Source organism: Manis javanica, chromosome 4, assembly GCF_040802235.1.
Source record: "Manis javanica isolate MJ-LG chromosome 4, MJ_LKY, whole genome shotgun sequence".
Taxonomy (NCBI): domain Eukaryota; kingdom Metazoa; phylum Chordata; class Mammalia; order Pholidota; family Manidae; genus Manis; species Manis javanica.
The window spans coordinates 164,467,282-164,489,326 of NC_133159.1; the positions used below are offsets into that span (position 1 = coordinate 164,467,282).

The 22,045-nt window shown below is 39.6% G+C and overlaps 1 long non-coding RNA gene and 1 other non-coding gene across 2 annotated transcripts; one reads left to right on the plus strand and one right to left on the minus strand.

The window, feature by feature from the left end:
• Nucleotides 1-372: 372 nt before the first annotated feature.
• On the minus strand, nt 373-15,960 carry LOC140849290 (uncharacterized). Its single transcript, XR_012131027.1, has 2 exons — nt 15,803-15,960; nt 373-2,107 (listed from the first exon to the last, which is right to left on the minus strand). It is a non-coding gene; the product is annotated as an uncharacterized lncRNA (long non-coding RNA).
• Nucleotides 988-1,121, plus strand: LOC140849341 (U11 spliceosomal RNA). Its single transcript, XR_012131079.1, has one exon. It is a non-coding gene; the product is annotated as a U11 spliceosomal RNA (small nuclear RNA).
• Nucleotides 15,961-22,045: the final 6,085 nt, after the last annotated feature.

The following is a 22,045-nucleotide window of genomic DNA, read 5'->3' on the forward strand; positions in this document are numbered from 1 at the left end:
AAATTTCAGTGGAATGTTTTGATTTAAATACATCAAAAACTTAAAAATGTGCAAGTGCCAACACCCCACTTGTGAGTTGACTTCGTTTTTTAGCAGTCCTGCAAATCTTCAGAATGAAGAGGCTTCTCCAGTATACTTTTATTGATACTAAACTGGAAAGTGGAAATAGTCACTTATTATGTCATATATGTACAGGAAAATAAGCAGTGGGACATTTCCTAATTCTAGAACTTTGTGTCGCCTTTTCTGACCTGGCTTATACAGTTCTGAAATTATAATTTGAAATTAAAAATTTGCCAAAAAATTCTTAGTAAGTAGTGTGCTTTATTTTAGGTGTTTTGAAGGAAAAATAAACACCACAGAGGCCACTCAGAAGTTTTAATTAAATGTATTTATGTAACACAGGTTCAAGAATTTCACCAGTTGGAATCAAATCTGCAAGTATGTCAGTTCCTTGCTGATCCTCGCAAGTTTCCCCACCAAATGATTTGAACCATTAACATTAAAGAGGAGGTCCTCATCACAATGCAGATTGTTGGGGACCTTTCTTTTGCTTGGCAATTAATTGACAGGTAACGTGGACAGCCTAGCATTTGCCATTGATGAGGGCCACGATGAGCATCTCCTTACCATTTATCTCTTTACAGTTTCACATCTATCACGCAAGAGAGTGTAAGGGTAAACCCATCCATGGTTACTAAACTCAGAGCTGCATTCCCAAAGGTAAGCAGAGAGCAGTGAAAACAGTCTCAGACACCAGGGGAGAGTTGGTCTTCGTTATTACTTCATTAATTCAGCCCAAGAATTTTATCCTTTCAGAAAGTTAGATAATTTGAGTATTTTTATAGACTGAAAAGTTGGCAATTTTTCCATGAGAGCACACTTTCAATAGATGCCATAAATATTTAACGTTTGAATTCATAAGTTGCAGTGTCTAACATAAATTATTTTTAAACTAAATAATTTTTTAAAATTTTACCAGTATATAAAAAGGGCTTCTGTCGTGAGTGGCACACGTGGGGCAGCTTGTATGCTCTTCGTGCGGAATCGACATCAAGAGATTTCGGAAGCATAATTTTTTGGTACTTGGGCAGCTAGTGATCGTTGGTCCTGGAGCCCCCGAAAAAAAAAAAAAAAAAAATTTTACCACTATACTAAAAATGTGAGTCCCAGAGTCCTTTTTCTCTAGACATGAATTGAGTCCTTTTATTTATTCATTTAAAACATTCTTGTTGAGGCTCTGCTCCAAAGTAGGATCTCCTCTGAGGTCAAGGAGTAGTGGTGAACAACACAAGCATGGCCCTTGCTCACGAGGTAATTGCAGTTTGTGATAGGTGAACAAATAATTTACTCAGCGACTTCTGATGGAATTACCATGAATATCAGTTCTGAGGTACACTTTCTTTCATGTTTAATTGGGGTTACGCTTTATAATTGATGGAATATCCTAGTTGAATTGTCAACATGTTTTTTTCTTTGTGAATAATGCATAAAGTAATGAATGGCACTTCTTATTTGCCATGATGTCTTAGATTGTACTCAGTACAGTAGTCTCATCAACCAAGACGTCTGATTTTTCCAGAGACGAATAGCTGTCTACCGTAGCACCGAGAGACGAGCAGCTGTCTACCATAGCACAGAGGCTGTCAAACTTGAGGGGTGTCAGAGTCACCTGGAAGTCTTGTTAGAGCCGATTGCTGGGCCTCTCCGTCAGTCTCTGATTAAGTCAGTCTAGGGTGGGGCGTGAGAACTGGCATCTCTACATCTCTAACAAGTTCCCAGGTGATGCTGATGGTGCTAGTCCAGGGACCACAACTTGAGAAGCACTGTCATCCAGATGACATTTTTTTTTAATTATATTGTTGTGAGAAACCATTAATTGGCATTGATAAGTTCAGTGATCTTTGGTCTGAGTAAAGCCCAGAGGCATTGTTGTACGTTACTATTCCTGGAAAGAAAGAGATTTCTAGGACTTTTTGAGAAACGTGTATATGTGATTTTTCTTCCAGCTTGCCTCTGCCCTTGATCTTCCCCTTCTTCGTATTAATCAAGCAAATAGCCCTGACCTCCTCAGTGTGTCGCAGTATTATTCTGGAGAACTGGTGACCTATGTGAGAAAGGTAAGAAACGTATCAAGATGATGTTTATTTTTTGCACATGTGTTTTTATTTTCAAAGAACTTTTACACCTGCTTTATAAATGCTAGTGGTAGTAACCCCATTTTATAGGTGTAGAAACTGAGAAACAGATTACAGTGGTTTCTTCAAAGTCACAGAGCTAGTTGGTAAAAGACGCAGATCTAGATCCAATATGTCCTAGTCACAAGTTAAGTTTTCAGGGGAATTTTGGTCCTGGTTTCAGTTACATATGGTGTAGCATGGAAGCAAATAGGCCTGGATTCAAAATTTACCTGGGTCACATACTAACCTTTGTGACCTTTGGCCATTGTACTTAACATCTCTGAACCTCAGTCTCCTAAAAATGTGTCATCTGAAAAAGATACATTTTTTTGCAGCATTTCTATGAGGATTAGCTTTATATCCTGTGAGCAAATAATATTTGAAGGCATGTAGCCCTGGACCTGATAGCAGTTATGAAAAAAAACTCTTTGAAGTCCCTCAGCATCCCTTGCAATAGACCAATGGCTGTTTGCACACACTGGTACCTTTCCTCCTGTCATCCTAACATTTTTTAGCAAAGAAAAATAAATGTTCAGATCACGGGAAGATGACAGCGTGAGTAGTTCAGAGAAAATCTCCTCCCCAAAACATATATATTTATGAAAATACAATAAATACAACTATTCCTAAAAGAGACACCAGTGGATGCAGTAAAACAGCCAGGACACATCTACATCTGCGAGAACTCAACATCACACGAAGGGGGTAAGATACAAGCCACGGCCAGGAAGGACCCAAATGCTCCCCCTCCCCAAAACCCAGTGGGAAGGAAGGAGTCGGAATGGGGAGGAAGTGAAAGCCCAGTACTGCTAAACAACCAGCTCTAGAAATCCGCACCTCGAACGCAGACACAAGGTTCACGGGGTGCTGGATATTAGAGAAACGGAAAAGCAAAACCTGTGGGCAGTTGCCCGCAACTGGTGCCCCTGAGACAAAAGAAAAGCGAGTGCTTTCTGCAAGTCTTAAAGAGACAGGGACCCCATAGATGGATGAAGTTGTCCTGGCACACTTAGCCAGCAGCTGGGAATCCTGGGGAAACTTAGGTGCCCTAAATCCTGGGGAGGCAGTGCAGCTCTGAAGCCCCTCATGGCACTAAGCAACCTGCCAGTCGTTCCTCCAACTGGTGTGAACTCCGACACACCGGCCCAGTAGCGGGAGAGTGGCAGTGCGTGCCAGGGATGGCGGTGCCAGAAGGGACTGGGAGCAGATACATGTGCCAACGGTGCAGGAGTGGACCAGGAAAGGCTTGTGCGAGCCCGCAGCAGTGCAACCGAACAGCCCAGGCATGGCTCGCGCACACCAACAGCAGTGGAGCCAGAGGAGCCCGGTAGAGAACCGCGCGCACCTGCAGCAGAGCCAGAGGGAGCAGGCGCACTCCCAGCAGCTGACCAGAATCCCAGCCCAAGGCACAGCTGCCCAGGGCAGACCCAAAGGCCACTGCTGGCACAGAGCTGCCTGGCAGGGGCGCTGCTAGCACGGAGGAGCACACCTGGCGTGCCTGCCACTCCTCGCAGGGCTCCGTGCTGCTCTGACAGAGAGCCTGCCCACAGCAGCTTAGGGGACTCACCCGGTGGCTGCTCCAGGAGTGCAGGTAACCATCAAAGGCAGTGGGGAAGGGCAAGGGAACCAGCAAGCAGGAAAGGACTTTCTTCTCCCAGCTGACACACCCGCAAGCTGCCTACAGCCACTGCTATCACCATGAAAAGGCAAATAGATTTAGTCCAGTCCAAGATAGTTCAAACAACACCTGAGAAAGGATCTGCAGAGGCAGACCTAACGAGTCTCCCTGAAAAAGAATTCAAAATAAAGTCATAAACATGCTGACAGAGCTGCAGAGAAATATGCAAGAGCTAAGGGATGAAGTCCACAGGGAGATTACAAACGTCCAGAGGGAGATTACAGAAGTGAAACAAACTCTGGAAGGAATTATAAGCAGAATAGATTAGATGCAAGAGGCCATAGATGGAATAGAAACCAGAGAACAGGAACGCATAGAAGCTGATGCAGAGCGAGATAAAAGGATCTCCAGGAATGAAACAATATTAAGAGAACTGTGTGACCAATCCAAAAGGAACAATATCTGCATTATAGGGGTACCAGAGGAAGAAGAGAGAGAAAAAGGGATAGAAAGTGTCTTTGAAGAAATAATTGCTGAGAACTTCCCCATACTGGGGGAAGAAATAGTTGCTCAGACTATGGAGGCACACAGAACTCCTGAGACACGGGACCCAAAGAGGACAACAGCAAGACACATAATAATTAAAATAGCAAAGATCAAGGACAAGGACAGAGTATTAAAGGCAGCCAGAGAGAGAAAAAAGGTCACCTACAAAGGAAAACACATGAGGCTATCATCAGGCTTCTCAACAGAAACCTTACAGGCTGGAAGAGAATGGCATGATATATTTAATGCAATGAAACAGAAGGGCCTTGAACCAAGGATACTGTATCCAGCATGATTATCATTTAAATATGAAGGAGGGATTAAACAATTCCCAGACAAGCAAAAGTTGAGGGAATTTGCCTCCCACAAACCACCTCTACAGGGTATTTTAGAGGGACTGCTCTAGATGGGAGCACTTCTAAGACTAAATAGATGTCACCAGAGAAAATAAAAACACAGCAAAGAAAGCAGACCAACCAAATACTAACTAAAGGCAAAAAATAAAATCAACTACCCACAAAAGCAGTTAAAGGAAGCACAAAAGAGCACAGAATAAAACAACCAACATATAAAGAACGGAGGAGGAGGAATACGAAGGAAGAAAAATAAAGAATGACCAGACAGTGTTTAAATTAGCTCAATAAGTGAGTTAAGTTAGAAGATACTAAAGAGGCTAACCTTGAACCTTTGGCAACCACAAATCTAAAGCCTGCAATGGCAATAAGTACATATCTTTCAATAATCACCCTAAATGTAAATGGACTGAATGCACCAATCAAAAGACACAGAATAATAGAATGGATAAAAAAGCAAGACCCATCTCTATGCTGCTTACAAGAGACTCACCTCAAACTCAAAGACTATAGGAACAAAGAAAGACAGAAGGAACAAAACAGCAGCAGAATCATAGAACCTAAGAATGGACTAACAGTTACCAAAGGGAAAGGGACTGGGGAGAAAGGGAGGGAAGGGAGGGATAAGGGTGGGGAAAAAGAAAGGGGACATTATGATTAGCATGTATAATGTTGGGGGGGGTGGCATGGGGAGGGCTGTGCAACACAGAAGACAAGTGATGATTCTACAGCATCTTACTACACTGATGGACAGTACTGTAATGGGGTTTGTGGGGGGGGTTTGGTGAAGGGGGGACCCTAGTAAACATAATATTCTTCATGTAACTGTAGATTAATAACAACAAAATTAATTAATTCATTAATTTAAAAAATAAAATAAAATAAAATAAAAAAGGTAGGGAGTCAGTAGTTGAGAATTCTTCTGGGACCACAGTAATGCATATTATTTAACAACTGGCTGATAAAAATATAGCTGTATCCAAACATGTGACAAAAATTTTGCACCAGTCCACAGATAAACAAGTGTGATCTACAATCTGTTACACAAACGGAAATAAAACTAAAAGATGACTGTTAATTATATATAAACACATACAAAGTGAGAGTATAACTATCCATAACACAACCTCCCATACTTGAATTATCCCTCAACTGGCTTTAAAGTATATCACAGAAACTGGTAGTTCAAACTAGATTATCTGCAGCACAGCAGAAAGCTGAGTCCCCAAGTCTGGCCATTCTTGTCAGACTCTACTAAGCCTTTCCTTCCTATATATTTGTCTTTACTCAACCATTAATTCAAGTATCTCACCAATTTCTAGGTGCCAGACCCTGATTCAGCAAGAAAAATGAAAAAAACAGAAGATAGTCTGCATTCAAGGAGTTCTAAATCCATGAGATGAGATAAATTATAAGAAGGAAGTATACAGTAAGAGAGGTAAAAACAGCAGGGTGGTTAAAGTCTGAGACTAGTCTGAAATACCTGAAAGCTACTTCTCTGACTTGCTAGCTATGTGAACTGAGTAAGTTTTTCACCTGTAAAATGAGGATAATAGAACCTACCTAATAGGAGTTTTTATGAGATAATACCCAACAGAGAAATAAGCACTGTGTATTATTTACTGCTATTACTAGTAAGAGTGCTATTACTGAAATATGACCAAAGTGCTATGGGAAAATGAAGCAGTTAACTGCCTAGGGAAGATTATCAGAGATGTTATCAAACTGAGGCTTGAAGAATTAGTAGGAATCCAGACAGGTAAGAGCATATGCAAAAACAGTAATAAAATAGCCTAGCATGTCCAGAAAACAATACGAACAACTACAGAGAAACAGGACAAAGAGAAAAGAGAAAGGATAAAAATAAAGAATGACCAGACAGTCTTTAAAATAGCTCAATGAGTGAGTTACAATGGCATCAGATGCTTAAGAGTCTTACAAGCCTAGTGAATTTACACAAGACAATCAGGAACCACAAGAAAAGGCACACCTTAGGAAAGATCAAGGTTCAAATCTAAGTTTACTGTGAAATGGATCAAAGACCTGAAGGTAAATCATGAAACCATAAAACTCTTAGAAGAAAGCACAGGCAAAAATCTCTTAAATGTAAACATGAGCAACTTTCTTCTGAACACATCTGCTGGGCAAGGGAAACAAAAGCAAAAATGAACAAATGGGACAACGCCAAACTAAAAGGCTTTCTGTACAGCAAAGTATACCATCAGTAGAACAAAAAGGCATCCTACAGTATGGGAGAATATATTCATAAACAAACATATCTGACAAGGGGTTAACATCCAAAATATATAAAGAACTCACAAGCTTCAACAACCAAAAAGCAAATAACCCGATTAAAAAATGGGCCGAGAATATGAACCGACACTTCTCCAAAGAAGAAATTCAGATGGCCAATAGGCACATGTAAGATTCTCCTTCATCGCTAATTATCAGAAAAATGCAAATTAAAACCACAATGAGATACCACTTCACACCAGTTAGGATGGCCAACATCAAAAAGACAAGGAACAACAAATGCTGGCGAGGATGTGGAGAAAGGGGAACCCTCCTACACTGTTGGTGGGAATGTGAACTAGTTCAACGATTGTAGAAAGCAATATGGAGGTTTCTCAAAAAAACTAAAAGACAGAAATACCATTTGACCCAGGAATCCCACTCCTAGGAATTTACCCAAAGGAAACAAAATCTCAGATTCAAAAAAAACCTATGCACCCCTATGTTTACTGCAGCACTATTCACAATAGTCAAGACATAGAAGAAACCTAAATGTCCATTCAGTAGATGAATGGATAAAGAAGATGTGGTACATATACACAATGGAATATTATTCAGCCATAAGAAAACAAATCCTACCATTTCAAACAACATGGATGGAGCTAGACAGTATTAGTTAGGCTCAGTGAAATAAGTCACACGGAGAAAGACAAGTACCAAATGATTTCCCTCATTTGTGGAGTATAACAATGAAGCAAAACTGGAGGAACAAAACAGCAGCAGACTCACCGACTTCCCAAGAAGAGACTAATGGTTACCAAAGGGGAAGGGTGGGGGAGAGTGGGTGGGGAGGGAGGGAGAAAGGGATTGAGAGGTATTATGATTGGTACACATGGTGTGTTGGGGGGTCACAGGGAAGACAGTGTAGCACAGAGAAGACAAGTAGTGACTCTGTGGCATCTTACTACGTTGATGGACAGTGACTTCAATGCGGTATGGAGAGGACTTGATAATATGGGTGAATATAGTAACCAAAATGTTCTCATGTGAAATCTTCATAAGAGTGTATATCAGTGATACCTTAATAATAAAAAAATCTAAGTTTACTGTGTAGCCTCAATTTCTCTGAGTCTCAGTTTTCTCATCTGTAAAATGAGGGATACCATTATCTGGTTTGGATGGTGACTGGGATTATTTAAATATCTCCAAAATGCCCTGGTGTAGGGCCTGGCATGTAATACTTAAACAGCAGCTGATAGTATCATCACTATATGTGATAGTAGTCAACTTTTGATGCTGGAATAGTCAAGGATAAGTTCATAGGACCCTAGTTTGACAATGTCTACTAGACGTGCCATTCTCCTGTCCCATCTACTCTTTTACTGAAACAAATGAACAAAACAGACTGATTTTATATTCTCTTCTTATATTTTATGATGCATTCTAACAGATGGATGCTCAAAAATATATTTGGGAAACAGAATGAATTGTCTGGTATACCTGTTCTTAGTGAAACGGCCAGCATGAAGTCATAAACAGCCAATTAAGTTTATTAATACTGAGATGTTTCCAGAAGCATACCAACAATTTCCTACCAGTTACTTAGCTGGTAGAAAATGCAATGCTTTCCCTACTGTACACAATACCAACACTCCCCTCTGCAAAAAAAAGCCCACTTCAAAAGAAATCAGAAGATAAAAGTTCAAAAACTCAGCTTAGTAACTGGGCCTCAGTTACTTCATCTATAAAATAGAGTTACTACCTATTCTATTTACCTCGCTGAGTTACTAGAAGCATTAGATAAGAATGTATATAACGGCACTTTAATAAGTACACAACTATACAGTATTATCATTCTGACATCCAGTTAGATGATTTTACAACATCCTGGAGTCTCAGTTCCTAACTTCCTTCCCTATAATGATCCTGTCCTCCATTCTCCCTTAGCCTTTTAACTCTCATGGTCAATACCAACCATCTCAATCCTTCTATAATCTCTATTTCAAACACTGTGCTCTGCAACCACAACCTTCTACCTTTCCAGTTCATTTCTTCTAGCACCTCCAAAATTCTTAAACCCCATCAGAACCTACAATCCACTGATCTAATTTTTCACTCCATTCCCCTACCCCTCCACCCCAAAGTCCTCACCAAGTTTAAAATTACATAGTCCATTATTACAATCACTCCCTTGTCCCCACTCACATTAACTCTGGTTAGTGGAGACTGGGTATCACAGTTTTAACAGTATGTATAGCACATTTAATACAACTGTATCCAAATTAATCTTCCTGTAAGAAAAACTGCATTGATATTTACCCCATTTAAATACCTTAAACAGTTAGTACATTCCTACTTAGAACATTAAAATAAAACTTATCTTTGTAGCCCTAGATTTCACTTTTTCCCTATGCCCAATGGCTTGTATAATCATTGTCCTGAAAAAATCAAGAGCTTCAGTTGGAGCTATTTTCTCCAAATGAGTATCTCCCATTCCTTTCCTTTGCAAGGATGCAATCCCATCTTTCAAGATCCAGCTTAAAAGCTGATTTCTTCTTAAAGGCACGTCCAATCATCCCACTTTGAGGGTTTTCTCCTTTCCTTACAATTTTGCATTTACTAACTATATGATCCATCTGATAATTATGCTGGTGAGGAACAAATTATTGTTACTTTTATTCTCTAGAACAAAAGCTCCTTGAAAAACACTACTTCTTAACCAACTCCCACCACCAACGTACTCAATATATATGTCTTAGTACAACCACTATTCCAATATTGTTTTATTTAACAATCCTTCCAAAAATTAGTTTGTTTTCTAGAAAATATTCTGAACGTATATATACCCCTTGGCATCTCTTGTGCAGATAGTACCTTAAAGTAGTATGAAACCAATTAAATTTTCAACTACTTCTGCCCTTTCTTTTAGGGTAACTGGCAAATTTTACTCATAGCAACAAGAGAAATTACTGATTCTACAGCATACAATCCACAAGCATCAGCATTATTTTCTTCAATAGTCAACACCCACATTAACAAGTTAATTTCTTGTTTTATCAATACTGCCTCAAAAAGGATGAAAAGTTCTCTCTACTCCCTCAACTCTGAAAAAACTGTTAACATGAACAGTTAAGATATGAGTACTGACTTTTCCAACAATCATTACTTAAAACCAGTCACAAAACATGACCAATGACTGATTTTTTTCCTTTTTTTATTAAGGTATCATTGATATACAATCTCATAAAGGTTTCACACGAGCAAAACTGAGGCTATTACGTTCACCCATATTATCAAGTCCCCCCTACACACCCCACTGAAGTCACTGTCCAGCAGCATAGTAAGAAGCTACAGAGCCAATGACTGTTTTTCTATTACAACTTAACACATGGAGAGCTGTTTTATATTTCAATTTTATAAACTACAGAGATAAGTTGAAATTCCTTTTTGAAATCAATGTAATTGCCAAAAGAGTGGCAAGAACAACAAATAATTGGAACTTCATGAGATGAGACCAATTGTAATACACCTCTGGTTGCTTGCGTGACACCCATAAGATTTATCTTACCTCAACAACGTCAGTAAAAAGAATAACTAAGGCAAGTAACAGGAAATGCCTGTTTTGATCCTAACTTTAATTTCTTACTATCTATAGTCCTTACTAAAACATTATGTGCTCTTAACCTATGTACAGTGCCAAAGCAACTTCAACTTTTTCTTCATCCATTCCTAAATTAGGTGTAAAATGCTAAATGTATTTGTTAAATCCCAAAGAAATAAGCCTGACAGTACAGTATATTCTGTCTTTCACCATGGGCATATTTAAGTTTTTGCACTAATACAATATGCATTAAGTACATTTGGTTAGAATTCCACAGTTAAATGGTCAATTCACTTCTTATAACTGAAAGATCACTGCAACATCTTCTGGTATTCACTGCAATATCTAATCAATGCCTTCTTTCAGTATTTATGGTGGTCTTTTGTAATTCCTTTGGTAATTACCATGAGTCAGCTTTCACTTAATACTAAATGGGAATGCTAATATGAAGAAAGAATTAATATCACACACACAAGCAAAAGAACCAAGTTGTTTCAGGGAATAAATTTTAACAGAATTGAAGAACTCAAGCTGGAATCCATTTTCATTAATAAAATAGTAGAAACTTACTGGTTTACAAGAAAAAAATGAAACTTCTACATGGGTTTCAAATTCAAGATCTCATGAACCTGTTCTTTTCAGAAAATGGTAATACTGACCACATCAAGACAACAGTCTTTTTTTCATTTTGCCATGTACCCAAATAAATGAACATGTATCTCAGCTATGAAGCAGCACAATCAGGACAGCTAATTATATATGTGCTTTAATAAATTTTTAAGTCACAAATTTTAGTTTAGATTATGTAACTTATCATAAAGACCTGAGAAAATGATAATCCCTCTGCAGTACTCTAATGAGAATTATGTGACACACTCAGAATGAAAGGAAAGAATATAACAGGGACACCTATTTTGCTCTAATGCTGCAGCACTAGAACAGCCCTGTAATAATCAGCCTTACAGTATATTTGGATCTGTTTCTTCTTGGTCCCCACGCCCACTTTGAAAACAGTGCATCATCACATGAAGTCCCATGATCACAGTCTTGCCAACCCCATTCTCCCTTCAATACAACGTATACATTTTTCTCCTGTGACATTATTCCTTGACATGTTCCAAGTTTTTAAGAGCCTTTTGCCTTAGATACATACCCTGTACCCTTTAGATCACCACTAGGTAGCCCTCCCTTATACTGACCTTATTTGGTCACTCTTGATCCCCAGAACATGTAGTAACCAACAATTTTATATTTGCTAATGATCATGTCAATTCATCATCATTTTGAAACCTATACATCATTATTTTGAAACCTTGTTCCAATCCCTTCCACCTATCATAATATGCATGGGAAAGGGAAGAGCAATGATTTTGCCTTGTTTCAGCAATCCAAGCAAAGGTGACACTGACTTTCATAGCTAGTAGCATCTCAGGCAGATAATGGGAGAGAGACCCAGTTAACAGAGATTAGAACACCTGCTAATGTGTCTTCTCTGGCATGTCTGCAATAGAATGCCAACTCTATTACAGTACCACACAGAAAATTTACTAACATGCTTCTGTGACCTGAATATTTTTAAACTGTAAACTTCCTCACTTAAGATCTTAAGATTTATCACATCCTGGTCACATACATGAAACACACAGAGAAATCCTACAAACATACTACATAAAAGTAATACATGACTTGCTTATTGCTTTACCATATGAATACTTATATAGATTTTAAAAGTTCTTGGGCACTTACATATTTTTATTATGACCTTTACAGTAATATTTGTTTCTCCCATTACTTCACCATTCCTTGATCTATCATCACAGCTCCTTTTTATCAGAACTCTAATGAAGACATTCAGAACAAGAAAGAATGGAAGACAAAGTACTTTAAGTCACCAGTTCTCTGCAGTTACAGAAGCTGAAGAACATTTCCTCACTTTCAGCTACATCACCATTAACAGCTGCACAGCCAATAATGCTAAACTGTGTTTCTTAACACTTTAGAGCTGTACATCACTGTACAAATAAAACTTTCTTTAGTGAACATATAATTCAAAGTGCTAAATAATCTCTATCTTAAGTTATCCTATGTATTTTCCAGTTTTTGTGTGTAACATTTCAATCTATCAACAAACACGCCTTAATCTGGCAAATGTAGGCAGAAATCATGTCTCATTCAGAAATTCAGGTCAGATTCTTGAAGCAGTTAAAACTCTTAAGACATTAAAAAAAAAAAATACTTCAGCCTATTTCACAAAGCTTTCCAAAGATCAAATATCACTTTCAAAGGCTACACAGAAGAATATCTTAGCTGAAACAGTTAACAATATATGCTCTTTGACACAGTGTAACTAATGATGGTCAGAAACCTCCCCAGAAGCCCTTGGAAGATGAACCCAAAACAAATCTGAACAGAACAGAGTAAAAACTGTTAACTGTCACACCTCTCTAAAAACTCATTAATTCTTTGTGACCTGTAAGTTTATCCTCCATATTTGATAACTGAACTACAGTTATATAAAAACATAATTGCAAGCAGAGATAATGGTCAGGAGCACAGCTTCAAGAGTCAAAGTACTAGAGTCTGAATCCAGGCTCTGCCAGTTAGAAACTGTGTGTACTTGGCCAAGTTATTTAAAACTCTGTGCCTCAGCTGACTCTTTCGAAAATGGGAGTAACAATATCTACTCATAGGGTTATTGCGAAGATTATGAGATAATACACATAAAGCCTACAGAACAGTACCTGTTTATTATTATAATGAAGTCATCAAAAAATTTTTAATGTACACTCCTGATAAAGATCACTCTTTATATTCGGAAGTGCTTCGAGTGGCATAATACAGTTAAACTCCTCACTGTATTATACAAAACACATCTGAAAGCTTAGGTGTTCACCAATCTAACAGTGTACCCAATTCTTGACTCAGTTCAAGAGACAGTATTAAAACTCCAAAATTTGAACTTAATGGTAAATTTGCAAAGAATAAAATTCTATAATTCTAAATTATCTTGCCAAATAAAAGGCAAAAAAAATGATTGTCATTTAGAACTTACCAGAGAAGATTGCCCCCCCAAAATTCCAGTGCTATAAGAAGATCTGTTTTAAAACAACAGGATTTATGCACTGTGTTTGGAAACCTACTTAGGGTTTGTTTTCAAGTGTACTCAGTGACTTCACCTCATTTGTCACTTAAAACCTTAAAAAGAGGCCACATTTAATTTTTAATAACCTGACCTTAAAAAATGTTTCAGATACACTACACACAGAAGCATCCTATTACTTCTCTCCAAAAACTTTAAATCAAAGGACTCTGATAAAAATCAATTTGTATTTTCCCTTTATTAAAACATCCAGAAAAAACTACTACTCGAGTATTTTTAAATGAATGTTTTTTAGAACTATTAGTACAATAATTTACAAAAGCTTTAAACATACTGTCTGAAAGTCTGTCATTCCCAATATCCTATTGACACACAGTATTAGGACAACTGAATTTAAAAAGCCAACATTTTCCTGGCTGGCCCAATGCAGCAGGAGTTGGTTATTACAACACATATGCATTATCTTCAAAGGAATACCCAGCAACTTGAAGCAAGTTTTACATAAACCCAACTAAAGCATTGATTGGAAAAGTCATCTTATTTGAAAAGGTAGACTTACTCAATTTTTTCAAGTAACAGCATTTATACTCTGTTACCCAGTTTTCAAAATCTTTCAAGACCCTGCAAATCCTGTTTAAGCCTGCTAAAATTCCATGGGTGACAGCCATTTTCCCTCAAAACTTAATTGTCCAGATTACCTATTTTCAATTTTATTAGGTCACCTTGAAATTCTCTCTTCCATAAAGCACTTAAGGGTTTTAGTTATAAACATGTCTCTAAAAATTAACCAATAAAGCCCACACATTTTGCAGCCTACTCATGTTTTAAAATGCTCGCTAAAAAAACCACCTTTATCGGGGACCAAATACCTAAAATGAACTGCTTCAAATTTCCCTGGACCTGCATTATACCCTTTATACACCTTGAGATCCTGTATTATGCTGCAGCTATACAGCAGACGCACGATCACAAGGTTTTCAACAGCCTCCAGATCCCTTACTGCTGCAAAACTTCTGATAAACCTTCCATGCAGTAGACCATTAACAGTGCTGGTTTAACTGCTTTACCTGTTTATTTACCAACCCAATCATCTCAGGGAATTCAAACTGCCTTCTGAAACTTATCTAGAGTATTCCTGTGTTCTTTTGAGGAAGATCTGCACCTGGAAAAAACTTTTGAGTTTTAGTGTTCATTCTCTGGTCCAAATTCCTGTTTCCAGGATACGCGGTAGTAATGCAGTGGTTTCTTTGAGACTCTAAGATTGTATTTTACCCTAGCAATAGCCAACCTCTACTAAATCCCTTTTAGGTGGCCGAGATTGCTGCGGATTATAATGCTCAACAGGAAGGTTTTTTAAACATCCGAAAGACGAGTTATTCGAATTCAGGCCTTAATTTTTTCCTAAATAATACTTGTCATCACAAGGACATGTTTCCATACATTTGCAACTTAAGAAAGTAAAAAATCAAGCTTTTGGCACTATTTATCACAGCTTAAAAAGTCCATCACCATCACGCTTTTTCTTTCGAAGTAGGATTTCAGACAAAGCTTCCATCAACCATAGTCCTGTAACATGCTTTCCAAGCCAACTGACGGCCTGCTAACAGCAACATTTACACCCGGGGAAATCTTTACAGTTGACTAATCAAGAAGGCGTCTGATAACCAAAGCACCCTTTCTCGAGGAAATGTAAGAAGCAACAACTAAAGGGATTTATTACAGTGAGGAAAGAAGGACTCTCCAAGCAGGGCCATGGAGCAAAATTCAGGGGTTCGGAAGCCCTGGTCTCAGCAACACTGGCCCCAAGGCCTCCCCACCCAGCCCGCTATCCCCCCGGGAGCCAGCCCTGCACCTCCATAGGCCCGGCAGACCAGAGGGGAGCACCTCCCCCACCCCACGCAGCGGCCAGGCTCGAGTTCCGAAACCTGAAGCCCAAACAGGCCAAAGCCGCAAACGCGGCAGCGTGAGTTTAAAAGGTATGAAAACACAGGGTGAGAGGAGATGCGGCCTCGCCTCAAGCTGGGAGGCCCCCTGAGGAATCCGAGGCGGGAGAAGAGCGAGCCGGTTGATAAGCCGGAACAGTCTGGAAGAAAAGAGAGCTGGGAGCGGGGGATGAGGAGGTTCCTGCTCGGCCAGCGCCTTCTCCGGGTCCTCGGCGACGCCCCTGTTTACCTGAAAGTCTCGGTCCTCATTGAAGCGGGAGAAGCGATCCGCCATTTTGCCTCCCTCACTCCTCTCAGGACGACGCTCTCCGGCTAGCTCCTTCCCTCCCGCGACACCCGCCCCCTCGCTCCCCTCCTCTGTTCCCCGCCTCCTCCCACGCCCACCCGGTGCGCACAGGCCGGGAAAGGAGGATGCGCGTCCAGAACGGAGCCCAGCGGACGCAGGCGCCTTTCGGCCCTGGAGGCGGGACATTCCTCCACGCCCCGCCCTCCTCTCTCAGCCTAGTGCGACCCCCGGCGGCCGCGCGTGCGCGCTAGTGCTGGACAGCTGCGAGCGCTTCCGGAGAGAAAGGTGACGCGGGGCGCAGTGCGTGTGTGTATGGATGTGTTCCACCTGCTCTCTTCCCGGAATGCATTATCTTTTTTTGCCCTCTTGCGTCCTTCTGTATGCGAAACCCATCCTTTGTTTTATTCACCAAATGGCAGCATTATGTAGTGGCCAAAAGCGAGGATTTTGAAGCCAGACTGCTCAGTTTCGAATCCCGGTTTGCTTTGAACGTTAAACCGTGAACGAAACGGGAAAAGGCCTTTCTCTCAAAGGGTTTACATTCCACTGTGGTAAATAAGATGAATAATAAAACAATTGAGTAATTTTTAATATTAATGAGTGCTACAAAAAAATAAAACGGTGCAGTGATGAGAGGGACTTCTGAAATGACCTTTGACCTGAGGAACAGAAGCGGCCTGCAACCTTGGAGCAGGGGAAACATTAGACGCAAAGGCCCAATGACTGCTAAGAACTTGGCATTCTCAAGCGATCATTTTAGAAAAGTATTTCTCAAGAGACCAAAGTTTCAAATCAATTCAAGTTCTCTGGGCTTCGGTTTCCATTTTATAAAATAAGGAAATTGAGTTTGGTAATCTACTGCCCCTATCACTGACTTTGTATGGGTTATGAATCAGGTTTTTCCACCTTATGACGTTCCTGAAGGACCCCACCCAGCCCACCAATTCCCTTAGCCAAAACACATAAAACACACAGGAGTAGCAGAACTTCCCTACTTTTGAAAGAGTAGTTGACAGAAATCACACAATGAAAAAATGACCCGTACTGCACCCTGAGAGTCAAACGGAATGTAATTTTTTGGAGGAAGGGTGTGTATCTCCTATTCCTATGTTACCTTCTGCAGTCCAAGGAGAATACAGTTCTAAGCAGTGAAACGAGCTCCCTAACTAGGGAGAGGCAAAACACACAAGGTAAACATTGTAAAGAGACCTGAGGATACATGTGGCGGATTGAATCATATGGATACCCATGACACATTTACCTCTTTTCCCTCTCCCAATCCCACTAAAATGACAGTAAAAGAATCAGAAGGACATAAACTTACATGGACAAAGAGACCTGAAGAAGGGACAACAGATGTCAACAAAATTTTGGAAGCTAAAGAGCATAGATAAATGGAAATGCACTAGTAGAATGGAGAAAGCAAAGTCCTGGAGTGAGGAAGCCAGGAAACATGTTGAATTAATGCAGAGGAGTATCAGAAAGACTCAGGAATTGGAATCACCAGGTTTCCCTGAAGGTGAGGGTGTGGATGGAGCCAGAAACAGGAATAGTTACAAGGCAGTTTAGAGAGAAGTAACTCTTAAATCCCTTTCCCACCCAAGTAGCAAACTGGAGAATTCTCTTGGATATGCTGGAGAGACTTTGACATATCTGGCTCAGCTAAAGAAGGAGATAACAGGCTGAAAATGGCAAGGTTTGGTAAAAGCCAACATTCTGGTCAGAGAATTGTTCTCCCAGCAAAAGACTACAGGATCTCTCTCTAGGAAACTGATCCCTCTCTGGTTTAATGGGAAAAATCCTACACGTCCAAAAACAGGAATAGAGAGTGAGGCCTCCCCAACATAAAGGTCATGTTCCTGTCCAGATATTCCACAGAGAAGTCCATCATTCAGGAAACCCCATCCACAGAGTTTCCACTCAGCTCTTATGCATAGTCGGATAGAAGGAAACCTGTAACAAAGACAGACATCCCCACCCAAAAAACAAAAACGGAAAGGAATTCAGAGGAACTAGAGATAACAAAAGTAGCAAAAGAAACCGTAAGACAATTACAATCAACATCTATGGAGATAGAAGATCACCTCAGGGAACAAGGGACCACATTAGGGAGCAAAGAATGCCGAAAAAGAAAATTCAAAATTAAGAAATAACTTTTGGAAATTAAACAAATAAAATAAAAAGAAATTAAACAGAAATAAAAAATTCAATTGAAGAGTTAGAAAATAAAGTCACAGAAATCTCCTAGAAAACAGAGTATAAAGACACCCTGGTCTCCTTAATTATTGCAGTAACTTCTAAGTGTTCTGCTTCCACCCTGACCCCTTACAGTCTTCAAAGAAGCTATGGTGATCCTGTTAAAAGGTCAGTCAGATCTCATCAGTTCTCTGCTCCAACCCTCCAGGGGCTTTCCCTGTCATTCATAGTAAAGTCCACCTACTACTGAGACAGGGACCATGGGCTTAGACTGAGTAGGGTGAGGGCCTCTGGAAAAAGCAAGGCAAGATATTTACAGTCAAAGCAATGTAACAATGTAAAGTCCCTATCGAAACTCTGTGTTCAGCATTATGCAAAGGCAAGGTCACACTAATTCTCTAGGGTAAAGATACCAGACTAGGAATATAGACATATTCATTGAGATCAGCTAAAGGTCAAAAGGCCAGGAGCAACTTGGCCTGGAAAGTTTGAGTGTTCCACAAGGGTATCTCAGCATAACCCATGACTTCACTGTAAACAGCCCTAGCAAACAGACAATAACTCAGCCCACCTTGAGGGTAGGGCAGGTGGTACAAGTCCACACCCTAAGCCCTCAGTTCCCAAAAGTCCTCAACTGCCTATAAATCCCCTAGACAACGCACCACCCTGGGTTCTCTTGTCCCCTCCTGGTGTGAGCCAGGAGCTCTTTCCTCTCACTTTATTTCTAAATAAAAGCTTCTGCCCTAGCTCTACTACCTTGGGTGTTTGCTAAGTTCATTCTTCGACTCAGCAAACAAGAACCCTGGCATCACTACCACCTCACCGCTCAGATCTCCTTTTCTCTCTGCACCCTGCTTCGCTACTCTCTGGACACACCACCTGGCTATACCTTAATCCCTAAGTCTGTTCCCACTTCAGTCTGCCCTACTTGGGAGATAATGTATATGCTGTTCTTTCTGCCTATCATTCTTTCCCAGATATCCATCCACGTGGCTCACCATCCACCACTCATACTCTGGTCTTTATTCTCAGTAAGATTTTCCCTAATAATGCTATTTAAAATCACAGAGCCCCATATTCTGAACTCCCTAGCTCCCTTCCCTAATTTTATTTTTCTCCATAGTACTTATCACTTTCTAATGTGTAATGTTTGCTCCTTGAGAGCAGGGATTTTTCTCAGTTTTGTTCCCCTCCGTATCCTAGTGCCAAGAATAATGAATGGCATATAGAAGGCACATGAAACATTCTCCAGAATAGACCACATACTAAGCCACAAAAAGAGCCTCAGTAAATTCCAAAAGATTGAAATCCTACCAACCAACTTTTCAGACCACAAAGGTATAAAACTACAAATAAATTGTACAAAGAAAGCAAAAAGGCTTACAAACACATGGAGGCTTAACAACATGCTCCTAAATAATCAATGGATCAATGACCAAATTAAAATGGAGATCCAGCAATATATGGAAACAAATGACAACAACAACACAAAGCCCCAACTTCTGTGGGACACAGCAAAAGCAGTCCTAAGAGGCAAGTATATAGCAATCCAGGCATATTTAAAGAAGGAAGAACAATCACAAATGAATAGTCTAATGTCACAATTATCAAAATTGGAAAAAGAAGAACAAATGAATGAGGCCTAAGGTCAGCAGAAGGAGGGACATAATAAAGATCAGAGAAGAAATAAATAAAATTGAGAACAATAAAACAATAGAAAAAAATCAATGAAACCAGGAGCTGGTTCTTCAAGAAAATCAACAAAATAGATAAGCCTCTAGCCAGACTTATTAAGAGAAAAAGAGAGTCAACACACATCAACAGAATCAGAAAACAAGAAAGGAAAAATCACGACGGACCCCACAGAAATACAAAGAATTATTAGAGACTACTATGAAAACGTATATGCTAACAAGCTGGAAAACCCAGGAGAAATGGACAACTTCCTAGAAAAATACAACCTTCCAAGACTGACCCAGAAAGAAACAGAAAATCTAAACAGGCCAATTACCAGAAACAAAATTGAATCAGTAATCAAAAAACTACCCATGAACAAAACCCCCGGGCCAGATGGATTTACCTCGGAATTTTATCAGACATACAGAGAAGACATAACACCCATTCTCCTTAAAGTTTTCCAAAAAATAGAAGAGGAGGGAATACTTCCAAACTCATTCTATGAAGCCAACATCACCCTAATACCAAAACCAGGCAAAGACCCCACCAAAAAAGAAAACTACAAACCAATATCCCTGATGAATGTAGATGCAAAAATACTCAACAAAATATTAACAAACCGAATTCAAACTACATCAAGAGGATCATACACAATGACCAAGTGGGATTCATCCCAGGGATGCAAGGATGGTACAACATTCGAAAATCCATCAACATCATCCACCACATCAACAAAAAGGACAAAAACCACATGATGATCTCCATAGATGCTGAAAAAGCATTCAACAAAATCAACATCCATTCATGATAAAAACTCTCAACAAAATGGGCATAGAGGGCAAGTACCTCAACATAATAAAGGCCATATATGATAAACCCACAGACAACATCATACTGAACAGCAAGAGGCTGAAAGCTTTTCCTCTGAGATTGGGAACAAGACAGGGATACCCTCTCTCTCCATTGTTATTCAATGTGGTAGTGGAGGTCTTAGCCACGGCAATCAGACAAAACAAAGAAATACAAGGAATCCAGATTGGTGAAGAAGAAGTCAAACTGTCACTATTTGCAGATGACATGATATTGTACATAAAAAACCCTAAAGACTCCACTGCAAAACTACTAGAACTAATATCGGAATTCAGCAAAGTTGAAGGATACAAAATTAACACACAGAAATCTGTAGCTTTCCTATACACTAACAATTAACTAATAGAAAGAGAAATCAGGAAAACAATTCCATTCACAATAGCATCAAAAATAAAATACCTAGGAATAAACCTAACCAAGGAAGTGAAAGACCTATACCCTGAAAACTACAAAACACTCTTAAGAGAAATTAAAGAGGTCACTAACAGATGGAAACTCATCCCATGCTCCTGGCTAGGAAGAATTAATATCGTCAAAATGTCCATCCTGCTCAAAGCAATATACAGATTTGATGCAATCCTTATCAAATTACTAACAGCATTCTTCAATGAACTGGAACAAATAGTTCAAAAATTCATATGGAATCATTAAAGACCCCAAATAGCCAAAGCAATCCTGAGAAGGAAGAATAAAGTGCGGGGGGGGGGGGGGATCTCACTCCCCAACTTCAAGCTCTACTACAAAGCCACAGTAATCAAGACAATTTGGTACTGGCACAAGAACAGAGCCACAGATCAGTAGAACAGAATAGACTCCAGACATTAACCCAAACATATATGGCCAGTTAATATATGATAAAGGAGCCATGGACATACAATGGGGAAATGACAGCCTCTTCAACAGATGGTGCTGGCAAAACTGGACAGCTACATGTAAGAATGAAACTGGACCATTGTCTAACCCCATACACAAAAGTAAAATCCAAATGGATCAAAGACCTGAATGTAAGTCATGAAACCATAAAACTCCTAGAAAAAAACATAGGCAAAAATCTCATGGACATAAACATGAGTGACTTCTTCATGAACATATCTCCCCGGGCAAGGGAAACAAAAGAAAAAATGAACAAGTGGGACTATATCAAGCTAAAAAGCTTCTGTACAGCAAAGGACACCATCAATAGAACAAAAAGGTATCCTACAGTATGGGAGAATATATTCATAAATCCGATAAAGGATTGACATCCAAATATATAAAGAGCTGACACACCTCAACAAACAAAAAGCAAATAATCCAATTAAAAAATGGGCAGAGGAGCTGAATAGACAGTTCTCTAAAGAAGAAATCTAGATGGCCAACAGGCACAAAAAAAGATGCTCCACACCACTAGTCATCAGAGAAATTGCAAATTAAAACCACAATAAGATATCACCTCACACCAGT